The 13,111-nt window shown below is 38.7% G+C and overlaps 1 protein-coding gene across 5 annotated transcripts in view; it reads left to right on the top strand.

Annotated features, from left to right (window-relative positions):
• The window catches only part of Scmh1 (Scm polycomb group protein homolog 1), a 165,810-nt gene that overhangs the window by 17,166 nt on the left and 135,533 nt on the right, over positions 1-13,111 (top strand). For all 5 annotated transcript variants that reach the window (XM_008835423.3, XM_029564641.1, XM_029564639.1 and 2 more), the window contains 2 exons: positions 6,719-6,787; positions 7,433-7,456. The gene's annotated coding sequence lies outside the window, so the exon portion shown is untranslated. The remainder of the gene's footprint in view (positions 1-6,718; positions 6,788-7,432; positions 7,457-13,111) is intronic.

Genomic DNA, 13,111 nt, shown 5'->3' on the forward strand with positions numbered 1-13,111 from the left:
TGTTTCTAATTGGTTTTTATTGAGTGTTTCACTTCCTTCTTCATTTCAGCCTGAGTAGTCTTCAACATATCTAGCTCTGAATTCACTGAGAAGTTTTTCCCTATCTTCCTTCAGTTCTTTGATTTCTTTGTGTTCTTTAAATTCACTGAATTCTTGTATCGTGTTTATAATTGTTCTTTTGAGTTCCATGTCCTGCATTATCTCTAGGGGGTTCTCACTGTACTCCTCTAGACGAGTATTGGTATTTGGTGGGGATATGTTTTTTTGGGTTTTCGTGTTATTATTTTTTCTCTGTGATTTTGACATGTGAATTTCTTTTTTAGTTTCTGATTCTTGTGTGAGACTCAAGCCTTCAAGTTTGGGTCTGCTTCTTTTTGTAAACTTTATGTGTGTTTTTGGTTTACTTTTTCGGCATGAAAAGCTGGTTCCTCTAAGCTTCCAGTTCTCTTTTGATTTTATATTGGAGTGGCCAGATTGCTTTTGTCTTCAGGATTTCCCACAGAGGCCCAAGTCAGATGAGGATCAGATGCTCTCAGGCTTTCTCCTAAGGTCTGGATCCCTCCAGGAAAGATTTTGGCCTCAGGAATTTGGGACTTGGGCTGGCCTGGGAGCCGTGCCCAGGAAAGATGCTCGTCTTGGGGCAGCTGGTGGCCGTGCCACCTAGAGATGAAATGGAGATTGGTGCAGGAATAGCCCCCAAGGGCTTCTGGGGACTGCACTAAGGAACTGGGTTGTTCTGGATGCAAAGGATCAGGATGAAAGGTCAGCCCCAGTGTCCAGTAAAGAGGCTGGGGGGTTATGCAGTCCAGGAAAGCAGAGGGAGGTGATGGTGGGACCGGGCCCAGAGGGCTCTTGGGGACCGCAAGAAGGAACTGGGTTGGTCTGGATGCAAAGGATCAGGAAGCAGTGGTGGTTCCCCCAGCGTCAGGGGCACCAAAAGAAGGAATGGGACAGCACGCAGGTCAGGAAGAGAGAGGGGGTGGAGGAGATGGGAGGGTGAATGAGGCTAGGGGAGTCAAGGCACAAGGAGGGCACAATCACCTTACCCAGGAGAGAGGCTGGCGGGTCATGTAGGCCCAGGGACACAAAGGGAGTTGAGGGCGGGATCAGGCCCGAGGGCTCCCGGGGACCTCCAGAAGGACCTGGGTCCATCTGGATGCAAGGGATCAGGAAGCAGTGGTGGCCCCGGGCTGAGAAGTCAGCCCCGGCACCCAGGAAAGCGGCTGGCAGTCTGTGCAGCCCAGTGAAGCAGAGGGGGTGAGGGCGGGACCAGACCCAGAGGCCTCCAGGGAGAGAGCCTTGCAGGTTGTGCAGTCCAGAGAAGCAGAGGCAGGTGAGCGTGATTTCATTTTTAAAACTAAATTTTAAATTGTAGCAAAATATACATAATATAAAACTTACTGTTTATTTATTGGTGCTAGGGACCAACCCAAGGACCCACACATGCCAAGTAAGTTCTTTACACCTGAGGTATGCTCCTAATCCTCCATGTTAGCTAATTTTAAGTAGACAGTTCAATGGCATTTCTGTTTAGAATGTTCAGAAGGACATTAATATTGTTGTGCAACCATCACTACCATCTATCTCTATAACTCACTAAACTGTCTTCTTCCATGTATAGTATTCATTTAAAACCTTTTCGTAGTGCTGGCTTGGTTGCTATGAATTTTCTTAATTCCTGATTGTCTTGAAATGCCCTTATTTCTCCACCAATTTTAAGAGAAAACTTTGCTGGGTATAGCAGTTTAATTGGCAATTATTTACTTCTAGGATTTGAAATACATCATTCCATGCTTTCCTGGCTTTTAGGATTGCTGATGAAAGCTCTCATGTCATTCTTATGTTTCTGCCTTTGTATGTGAGTTAGTGTTTTTCTCTTACAGCTTTTAGTATTATTTAGCATATTTTCTTCATGACTGTGATGTCATGGAGAGGTTCTCTTATGGTCACATCTATTTGGAGTTCTTGTGTTTGGGCATTCATTTCTTTCTCTGGGTTTGGAAAATTCTCTCTAATTTCATTGAATACATTTTTTTATGCCTTTTGACTTTATCCCATCTCTCTCTATCCTTTGGATTCTTTGGTTTGGTCTTTGATATGTATCCTAGACTTCTTGGAAGTTTTGGTCATGTTCTTTAATTATTTTTCTTTATATACATGTGAATGTATTATTGTCTTGACTTTGTCCTCTATCCTTGAAATTCATTCTTCTTGATCATATCTGTGGTGATGCTTTTCTGCTATGTGTTTTGACTGAATGATACTTTGATTTCTAAAATTGTTTGGTTCTTTTCAGTGTCCTTGATGAATTTTTACCTGACTTTTTTCAATTGCTCTTCCCAAGTTACTGCCTGTTTTATTCACTTCAGAATTGATTTCCTCACTTTGTTAGTCTGCCAATTTGAGTCCCATTGTTCCATTTTAAAAGTAGGACTGACTGCTTTCCCCAGCCTTTCTGCTGTCTGCATGTCTGTGGTTTCTATCACTGGGGAGTTGAGATGACAGATGTGGTGTGGGGTTCTTGTCTCAAGAGCCTTCGTGTTTCTTTGTTGTGCTTTGTGCATGTCTTGGGATGGATGTGTCTTCCAGTTTTAACTTTTCCCCTTTTACCAATGTTTTGTTTTGAATCCTCCTGGAGGATTACAAATTATGTGTCCTGCTGTTGACTCAGAGGCATAGGGAAACCATATACAACAGTTTCAACTTCCATTCAATGGAGTTATTGTTACAGCATTTGCTGGAAGCATTCCTCCTCCTGTCTGAACATAAGACTGCTATTAGACCTAGTATCAGGCTGCTGTCAAGATTCTGGAAAAGAAAGTTAATGGGAGGGAATCAGCTTTACTGAAGGATGGGACCCCACCCCAAAGATGGAGGGGCCATCATCCTCAAAGACCCATCTTAGGGAACTCAGGCACAAATGGCTTTTACAGGGAGGGAAAGGAGATGCAGTATGATAATGGAGAGAAGGGATGAATGCTGAGAGAGAGAGCTAGTCCTGTGTCTGTCTTTATTCTCTGGTTGCAGTGTTAAATCTACCGCAACCTCCTAGGTTAGTTCTTATATTTTATTAAAACAGATATATTGCTTTTCTATAGCTTGAACCTCAAAGCAATTTGCATGGTTTATGTTAGCTAATACACCCAACTAAAGACTAAGAAGGAGCTGTATTAGTTACTTTTCTTGTAGTTATGACAAAATACTTGACAAAAGCAACAGAAGAGTTTGTTTTGGCTCACAGTTTGAGAGTTACAGTCCATCATGGAAGGGCAGGCATGGTGGCAGGAGTAAGAAGCATTGCATTAACAGTTGGGGACAAGGAAAGGTTAGTGCTGTGGTACATTTGCTTTCTCCTTTTTATACAGTCCATGTTGACATCTGCCCTTGGAATGATCTCACCCAATTGAGGTGCCACCTCAACCTAATCTAGGTAGTTGCACCTGTGAACATGAGATTCTGAGTAGAGGCCAGTCCCAGAAATACGAAGCTCAATAGAATGGTGAGCAGAAACACCTTATTTGAATGGGGAGCTGATGTGTCAAAATGAGGAAATAGTATCATAGAGAACTCAAGTTTTCCTGTGAAAGAGAGCATAGCAATGGGAGAAGTAGTGTGGGAGATAAGTGCAGACAAGAGAGGGGCTAGGGGAATACCTGGGAAATGTTTTACCAAAACTTCTTCTTAAATTAAAATTTAATTATGTGTGTTTTTATAATATTTATTATTTTTATTTTGTGTATATGCATGTATTGTGTTAATTATAGAGAATAATGGATTAAACTATGACATCTTAATACATATACTTTTGTCATATTCACCTCCCATCACCCTCTCTTGTCCCCTTTTCCTCTACTACTAGTTCCCTTCCTTTTTCCAAATAACCTCCCTCCCACTTTCATATCTTTTTTCCCCTTTACAAAAATCTAGATTCTGCATATGAGAGAAAATATGTATTTGTCTTTCAGAATCTTATTTCACCTAACATATAGATCTCAAGTTCCACTCATTTTCCTCTAAACACTAATTTTGTCTTAACGAGATTCCATTATGCATATATACTGTAGTTTCTTTATCCACTCACCCATTGATGGGCACATAGGCCTGTTGTGAATAGCTGCACTATAAGCATAAATGTCAGATGTCTCTGTGGTGAATTAGATTCCATTGAGTATCTATGGTGATATAGCTAGGTCATATAGTAGTTCTCGTTTCTTAATTTTTTGAGGTACTAATTTCCATTGTAGTTGTGCCAGTTTACATTTCTGCCAGTCCACATAATTCCTTATGTTTTTTGGTTGGTTGGTTTTTGTGATGCTGGAAATTGAACTTAGGGCCTTATAAGCAAGCTCTATAGCACTGAACTATATTACCAGTCCTTTAAAGGACTTTTAAATAAGAAATAATGGAGGAGTAAGAATGCTGGTGCAGGTGATTGATTAGAAAGGGGATACTTGGGGCTGGAGAGATGGCTTAGCGGTTAAGAACACTGGTTGTTCTTGCAGAAGACTCAGGTTTGAATCCCATGGCAGCTAACAACTGTCCATAACTCCAGTTCCAGGGGATCCAACAGACTCTTCTGTCCTCCATGGGCATTTCATGACACGGTGCACATAAAATAAAAATACTAAATATTTTTTTAAAAAGAAAGGGGATGCTTGCCAGATGTGGTGATGCACACCTCTAATCCCATCACTCAGGAGACAGAGGCAGGTGGAGCTCTGTGAGTTTGAGGCCAGCCTGGTCTACATAGTGATTTCCAGGCCTGCCAGAGGTACATACATAGTAAGACCCTGTCTCCAAAAGAAAGGAAGGAAGGAAAGAACAAAAGGAGAAAAGAGAAAGAGGGAGAGAGAGGTGGAGAGAGAGAGAGAGAGAGAGAGAGAGAGAGAGAGAGAGAGAATAAAGTCCTTGAGAGTATGAAGTTGATAGGATCTGGAGTAAACACGATGGGCTGGCTTTTATTAAAACAGATACTTCAGCTGGGCATACTGGCGCATGCCTTTAGTCCCAACAAGTGGGAGGCAGAGGCAGGCCTCTGTGAGTTCAAGACCAGCCTGGTATACATAGTGAGTTCTAGGCCAACTGGGGCTACAGGGAGACCCTGCCTCAAAAACACCAAAAACAAACAAACAAAAACCCAGATACTTCATGCAAAGTTACAGTAGAGAAGACAGAAAAATGATACATGCAAAGATTAATTCATCAGATTGAGCATCTGCTGCTGCACTGCACCCTGAGGTACACCACTGCACATCAAGACTGCCTTCGTGAAATGACTACAAGTATTCCCGCTCTTGTTTTTGATTCTCATTGAATCCTGAATTGAAGGTCTTCCTGAAAGAGAGGCGTTGGAAGAGGGAATAGTTGGAATTTTAGGAGAAAGAAAAGCCAACATAAAATGTGGTGTGATTTCTGGATAGTGATAAGTGGCACCTGAGAATTGTGACTGTGTGTTTAAAAGTGAGACTAGTAAAGCTTGCATCTGTTTTCTTCAGGACTGAGCTGCTGGGCAGACACAGTATAAACTGATGCTAGCTTTAACCAGAGTTTGAATTAAGGCTTTTCTAGGTATGCTTGACCCCCAAAGGTGCGAAAGAGTTAAGATTCTTCACCAGGGTGATTGTAATGAAAGACCATTGAATTTGAGCTAAGTGAGAAGAGAATTGAATACCTCATGAATGATTGATGGTGGAGAAGTGGTTGAGTTGGAAATGAATCTAGATAATGAAGAAAAATAATTTTATATAAGTAATGTGTCCTCCTTAGAGAACATGTACTTGAAAACATAAAATTAGAGAAATTGAAAGTGAGGAGGCCTCAGTACTATGTTACCATGCAAAGATAATAATTGTGTTTGCTGTGCCTACTACAACCCTTTTTTCTAATGTTAATTTGGGGGATTCTGTTTGTTTTTTAGGGTAGACATAACAAAGACCACAAACTTAGTTGTTGAAACAATAGAAATTTATTTTGTGACAGTTCTGGAAGATGAAAAATCCAAGTTCAAGGTGTTGGCGGTGTTACTTTTCTCAGCGGCTTTTTGTCCTTGGTATACAGAGGGTCATCTGCTCCCTCTGTCTTTATATCACCTTTTGGCTCTGGCTCTGGCTGTTTCTAAATTTCCTCTTTTTTTAAAGTTCTGGAGTTTGGACCCAGGGTCTCCTGAGTGCTAAGCAAGTGCTCTATCACTAAGTCACGCCCTTAGCCAAGTTCTTGTTTCAAAGTTACCAATCATATTGGATTAGGGACAACTTAATAACCAAATACAGTCACACTCTGAGGGACTTAATATGAAGTTTTGAATGGTACAGTTTTCCCACAGGGATGCTGCTTATGTTTAGTTTTTTACATAGTTGTGATTATTCCATGAATATAATTCATATTTGCACATTTTACCTAGTAATCTCATAATTTAACATTTCTCCCTGTTTTTTAGCCTTTGAAAAAATTTAACAGCTGCATAATACTTTGCCAAGTGATTATACAACCGAATCTTAGTCAACGTCTGTTTTGAAGGTTTTGGGTGTTCCCGCTCATCTTTTTCTGTTATTAGAAACAATACTAAAACTTTTAAAAGAATGCTTTTTTCTGTATTTGGGTTATTTCCTTAGAAAAAAAGCTCAGAAGTGAATTTCTTTATTAAGTACTATTCTGGCAGACTGCCACAAGTATTAAATCTTGTGTTTTCTTTTCTTATGACTTTTCTCTCTTTCTGCAGTAATAGACTGGAATGATATGAGAAAACACAAATATGGTCACCTGTCAGTGTCTGCATCTCAGTATCACGGTAAGAAAAACTATTTTAACATGAAAAATTCTATTTGGTATCTCTTGCCATAATATATTTGTTCTTAGAGGTCTGTATTTACAATTAATTCATTAAATAAAAACTAATATTGTCATTTATAGAGGTATCTGTCAATAGCAATGTATTTTGTTTTGAGCTGAAAATCAGGAAACCTAGATTCTGATTATCAAGAATCCCAAATTAGTTCCAAAGCTGTGGGCATAGTTGTTCAGCCTCTGCATTTCCATGGTTTTTACTTACTTAAGCTCAGGAAGAAGGCAAAATTGAGCAGTATACTTCTACGATTACTAACAATTCTGTTTTTTAAAAATGAGATAATTGGGGCTGGAGAGATGGCTCAGCAGTTAAGAACACCTGTAGAAGACCTGGGTTTGAATCCCAGCACCCACATGGCAGCTAACAACTGTCCGTAACTCCAGTTCCAGGGGATCCGACCACCTCTTTTGTTCGTGGGAATTGCACGACACGGGTACACTCACCTACATGCAGGCAATACATGCATACACATAAAAAATAAATAAAATATTTTTTAAATGAGATAATTGGACTACACAAACAGAACTTCACCTTTCTGTCATTCTGTTATGTTTGTCATAATGACCTATGTTTTTGTTTCTTTAATAGAAACTGCTGACATCCTGGAGCTAGGTAAGACTTTTTTTTCTTGTTCTGTTAAATAAGGGGAATTACTAAACCAGGGGTTTGATTGTAAGTAGTTTTAATCCACTAGGAAAAGAACTCCATGTGTCTTTGTTTTATAATACAGGGAACCCTGTGCTCTGGTCTGCCTGATTGCCTGTGTAATTCGTCTCAGCTGTCCCATCAAGTCCTACTTCTCAGGAGCCCATAGACCAACCTAACAGAAAGGGAAGGGGTATGGTTAATTATATAGGGTACAGGCAAGAAAGGAAACTGAACCAAACTGAACGTAACTTCTTAATTCACCAAGTCCAAAACTAAAACAAATCCCCATTGCTCATAAGACAACACTTGATGATATTTTCTCAGGTAAAGTTATTTGTAAGATACATTGAACTGAAATTAAATGTAAAGGTATCCTAAATTTATAAACTACATAAAAACTGAGATATTTTCAAGTAACAAGTCAGACTGGTACTGCATTTGGATTTCCTAGTGTACTTCAGGACAAGGATTTGAGGAATGAAACTAACCTTTCTCAATCAGCCATCAGATTTCTACATAAACATCAGTCAGTGTCTGGAGTCTATATTAACATAAATGTTGATATCCTCATATCGTTCTCAATTTTTGCTAAATATTTTGATGTATTTGTTTTTATAATTCCATGTTCCCGCTGTGTTATAGTCACCATCTACTTCCTTCCTCTTGCCTTTTCTTCCTATCCTTTCTGTCAGTCCCGATTCAGAAAGTAAAATAGAAAACTAGACTAGGAGTCAGACAATTCCTGGGTCATTGAGAGCTTGCTCTGTCACTTAGCCACTTTGTAAACTCTGATCCTTAGTTTTCTGATTAGTAAAATGAGAATCATAATCTCCACCTGCCTATTTCACAAGGTGGGAAGATTACATGAGTTATCGAATGTGAAAACATCATAAAAGCTCACATATACTTTTAAACTGTTAAGAATTTTTTATAATTCTGCTCAGCATCTATACTTAGACTTTATATTAAGTCAAATCTGATATTCTTTGAAGTGAAGCATGAATGTGAGCTGGGCAAATTGTTGAGGTGAAATAATGAAGGTAAAAACACCTGAGGCTTGATAAACAAATGATAGTTATTACTTTTATTCTCTAAAAATTTCTCAAGCAAGCCAGGTGTGGTAGCACATGCCTTTAATCCCAGCACTCAGGAGGCAGAAGCAGGGGGATCTCTGTGAGATGGAGGCCAGCCTGGTTTACATAGCAAGTTCCACACCAGCTGGGGCTACAGGAAGACCCTGTCTGAATAAAAAAATTTTTTCCTCAAGCTTTCTAAGGTGCTAATGTATAAGTGGGAAAGCATGGGCATTAGAGTCAGACAGAATTGGTTCAATTCTTACTCCCTCTTCATCAGTTTTATAACTTCAGGCAAATTAACATGACCTATTTCCTCATCTTTAAAATGAACATGAAACTTACTTGACAGGTTGTAATGAACATGAGAGATACAGAGCCAATCTAACATGATCAGGCAAAGGGAAGACAGTTGTATCTGCTGCTGATCTTTGTGTTGTTGCTAATATGAATCATAACAACAGTTGTAGTTCAGTGATAGCCTTAGGCATAGTGTAAACAATTGATTTGTTGACAGGAAGTTTTGGAACTTATTTTACAAGAAGAATATCAGTGAGCAAGGGAGTTAAAAATTTGAAAGTACAGTTTTCCTCAGGAGCATAACTGGTAGCAGAGATACATCCTCTGATATGTTAAGGCTAACATACTTTATTTTACCCATTGAGAATAGAGAGTAGAAGACTTCTGGAACTTTCATTCTGGACCTTAAAATAATTGTGTTGGAGGGCTGGAGCTATAGCTCAGTGGTAGAGTATTTGCCTAGCAAGCTCAAGGCACTGGGTTTGATAAAAACAGTACTAATTATCACTACTTGTTTTGGCCTAGCATTTCAAAATTTGACATTTAAAATATTTTATCAAATATTTTGTCTTGAATACCTCAGATTGCTAGAAACTTAACAGCCTCTTCAGGAAAATAGACATCTATTGAGCCAAATGTGTTTCTTTGTAATTTATGTTAACCACATTCTAACTTTCATGGCCACATGGAAAAGTCAGTCCTCTGGTTATTGGAAAACAGTTCTGGGGACTGCCTTCTCCTTGCTGCTCTGCCATTTTCCTAGCTCCAGTCACTAGAACCTTCCTAATTCCACACCTAGAATTTTGGCATAGCTTCCTACCTAGTCTTCCAGCCTCTAGCTTTATTCCTCCCAGTATATTTTTAACACTGTACCAAAATGATCGCACCCTAAATCCATCAACGTTCTGCTTCTTGCTAGCATAGTATACTAGTTACTTATCTTGCTGCTGCAGCGAAACAAGTGACAAAAGCAGCTTAAGAGTTTTTTTGGTTTGCAGTTTCTGGGTACAGGACAAGGTAATCATAGTGACAGGGTCTTGAGGCAGCTTGGTCACACTGTACCTGCAGTCAGGAGGCAAAGGAGCCTGTGCTCAGCTACTTTTCTCATTTTATGCAGTCTGGAACCCCAGCCCAGGAATGGTGACACACATCTAAACTGGGTCTTCCCACTTCAACTAGCCTAGTCTAGATACTCCTTTACAGACATGCACAGAGGCCTGTTTCCATGGTGATTCTAGATCCTATCAGATTGACAATCAATATTAGCCATCACATATGATGTAGAGGGTGTTCTGATACCTAAATACTGCCTCTCTCTATAACCCTCTTTTTAAACTTTTTCTTGAACCCCACCCAACAGCTGTGCCAAAAAAACCCAATTTTTTAAAACAACTTTTTTTACAGCTTGAAGACTTTGTACATGATTTTCTTTCTGTCTGAAATAGTTTGCTTTCTCATCGACACCTGATTATCCTTTTATACTTAGGAGTCTGAAACTTACTTCCTCTGGAAAGCCTGCCATATACTCTCCAGGTGCTGCATAGCACTGTTAAGTTTCGAGAATCGAGAATAATTCCCACAGATACCCAAAAAGATTATACAAAAAGTTTATTCAAGAATTTAAAGTAAAAAAAAGACAACAACCAAATGGCAGCTAGCTGGGCACAGACTTCACAAGCCAAAGATGGAGTCTGGCCCCGAACAATAGCAGACAAGAGCTTTTATTGGGGCACTCCACAGAAACCCACACATGCCAAGCATCTTTTTAAAATAATTGGATGTCCCCATATCCTGTGTACGGGGGAAGTCTTGATTGGTAGGGGCTGTCTTCAGGGCATTGGAATGTACTGACTAATATCTTTTAGAGCCAGAAGTTTTTGTTCATACCTTATAAGGCTTTTACATGTACAATGTGTCTGAGCTTGTCTGGGCTTGTCTAAAGAAGCTGGCCAAAATGGAGTCAGAGCACTCTAGCTCTTCAGCACCCTCTGTACCCCTTACCACACCATTCAGCAGTGAACCATTTAGTTTCTGTCCCTCACTAGACTGAAGCTCATGAGAACAAGGACAATATTTTGACCATGGTTGTATCTTCAGCACCCAGAGCCATACAGTAAATAATCATTAGATGAATGGTTGAGGAAATGGTTCTGAGGTTTTGCTTTCTTATTCATGCTTAATGATTTTCTTTTAATGATTGATCTTCTGGTGACATCTTTTGCATCTCTTTAGCACAAGGTCACCATTTTGATTCTGATGTATATATCTAGAGTCTGTCAGACCAAACTTAAAGTCTTGCATGTGATGTTACTAGTCTAGAACAGAGATAGGATGTGTGTGTTTCTTTTTTCCTTTCATTCATTCTAAAACTTTTTTATTGAGCCTCTATTGAGTTTCAGACACTATGTTAAACAGTGATGATTGAAAGGGAATAAAAAATCCTATCCATTAAGAGATTAAATAGCTTGTTACAGTGACAAGATGTGGTGAGTATGAAAGGTATAAATAGCATGTTGTGGGAGACAGGAGAAGTCAGAAGGTTTTTCAGAGAAAAGTGTATTTTTTTTCTGAGTATTAGTCATTAGATAGGGGTGAGATGGGCAAAGATAGAAGGCCAAGCAAAAGATCTAAAAGTTTGAGAAGATTCTTTGGACATGCTCTAGCTTGAATATCATGATTCTGAGCCTGGGAAGCTCCTAAACTCAAACCTTTCTCAGTTTAGGATACCTTCTGGATTCTCCAGAAAGCCTCTCATTTTCTCCCCCATCTAAGCTTCTCCTCCATGTTGCCTGAAAAGAACACTAATTTTGCTCTAGATGCTTTATTTCTATTAAATAAAAATACCACTAGTGACTTTTCTTTTTCATTTTTTTTCTTTTTCAATGAAGAAACCATATAAAAGTGTGACTCCAACAGCAAAAACTGCTTTTAGTGTTACTTTGTTGTTATGTGATTGCTTGTTTGGTTTTTGCTTTACCCAACCTTCTACTTCAACCTTGACACATTCAATGAAAGACTATACATTTAAATCAATCATACTCTTCTGTTCATAAATTTTTTTAAAACCCCAAGCCAGATGGTAGAATGTATGTTAATGAGCCATTGCATTGATACTAGGTTCTGAGCTTCTACTTGAAACTTCCAGAGTAGTTGATAAGCTCTTTGCTTTTAACTAAGAGTTTGCCTCATTGTATATTTAAAACAGTAGTATACTTAAAGCATAGCATAATTCAGTTCCTGTTTTTTGTTTTCAGAAAAATTTTTGGCTTGATGTTTCAGCTTTAGATGATCCATTAAATATATCAGGCTAGTAATTTTAAAGATCTTGAATGATGTTTTGAGAGTGAACCATTTAAGACATTTTAGAATAGCTGGGTTTCATTAGAGCCATATACTATACTATTAGCATATTCTATAGTATATGCTAATACTATGATGTACTAATCACCTGAAAAATTCCAGGAAAATGTAGTGTTGAGATCATGATTTATGAAAAGAGCTTGCTCCAGAAGATATTTAAATTGATTATGAAATTACACAAAACAGAGTGTACCTGGTGCTGGGATAAAGAGACTAATGAGAGAAACAGATTAGAGTCCAGAAATGGATCTAAGAATGTATAGAAAATGAATACAAGCCATTGTCAAGGTGACATTTCAAATCAATGGCAAGAAGATGGTTTGTTCAGTCAATGTTGTGGAAACATGTTTATTGAAATTAGTGAAAAGGGAAAGCTAGATACTTCCCTCACTTATTTCATAGATCAAATATTTGATATAAAAATGAAAACAGAGACATCCTTGAAGAAAATATGAGTTAATATTTCTATCGTATTGAAATGAGGAAGTGTAGTATGAACAGAAAGGAGCCATAAAAAAGAATGTCTGAGAAACTTAAGGACAACCTCGACCAAATGAGACAAACATCTTAATTATATAGATAAAGGGCTAATTTTTTTGACAGGGTCTCCCATAGTCCAGGCCTGCCTAGAACTCACTACATAGACCAGGCTGGCCTTGATCTCACAGAAATCCACCTGTCTCTGCCTCCTGAGTGCTAGGATTAAAGACGTGGGCCACCACACTCAGCATTAGGGCTAATATTCTTTTTTTTAATTTTTAATAACTACATAATTAGAAGAAGCATTTCATTACAGAAATAATATATTCAGTAACACACTCCAGAGCAAGAGTACATCTCTTTCACAAGTGGATGTAAGTTTCTAAGTTCACAGTTTAAAGTTTAA

Source organism: Nannospalax galili, unplaced genomic scaffold, assembly GCF_000622305.1.
Source record: "Nannospalax galili isolate Female #2095 unplaced genomic scaffold, S.galili_v1.0 scaffold577, whole genome shotgun sequence".
Classification (NCBI taxonomy): Eukaryota; Metazoa; Chordata; class Mammalia; order Rodentia; family Spalacidae; genus Nannospalax; species Nannospalax galili.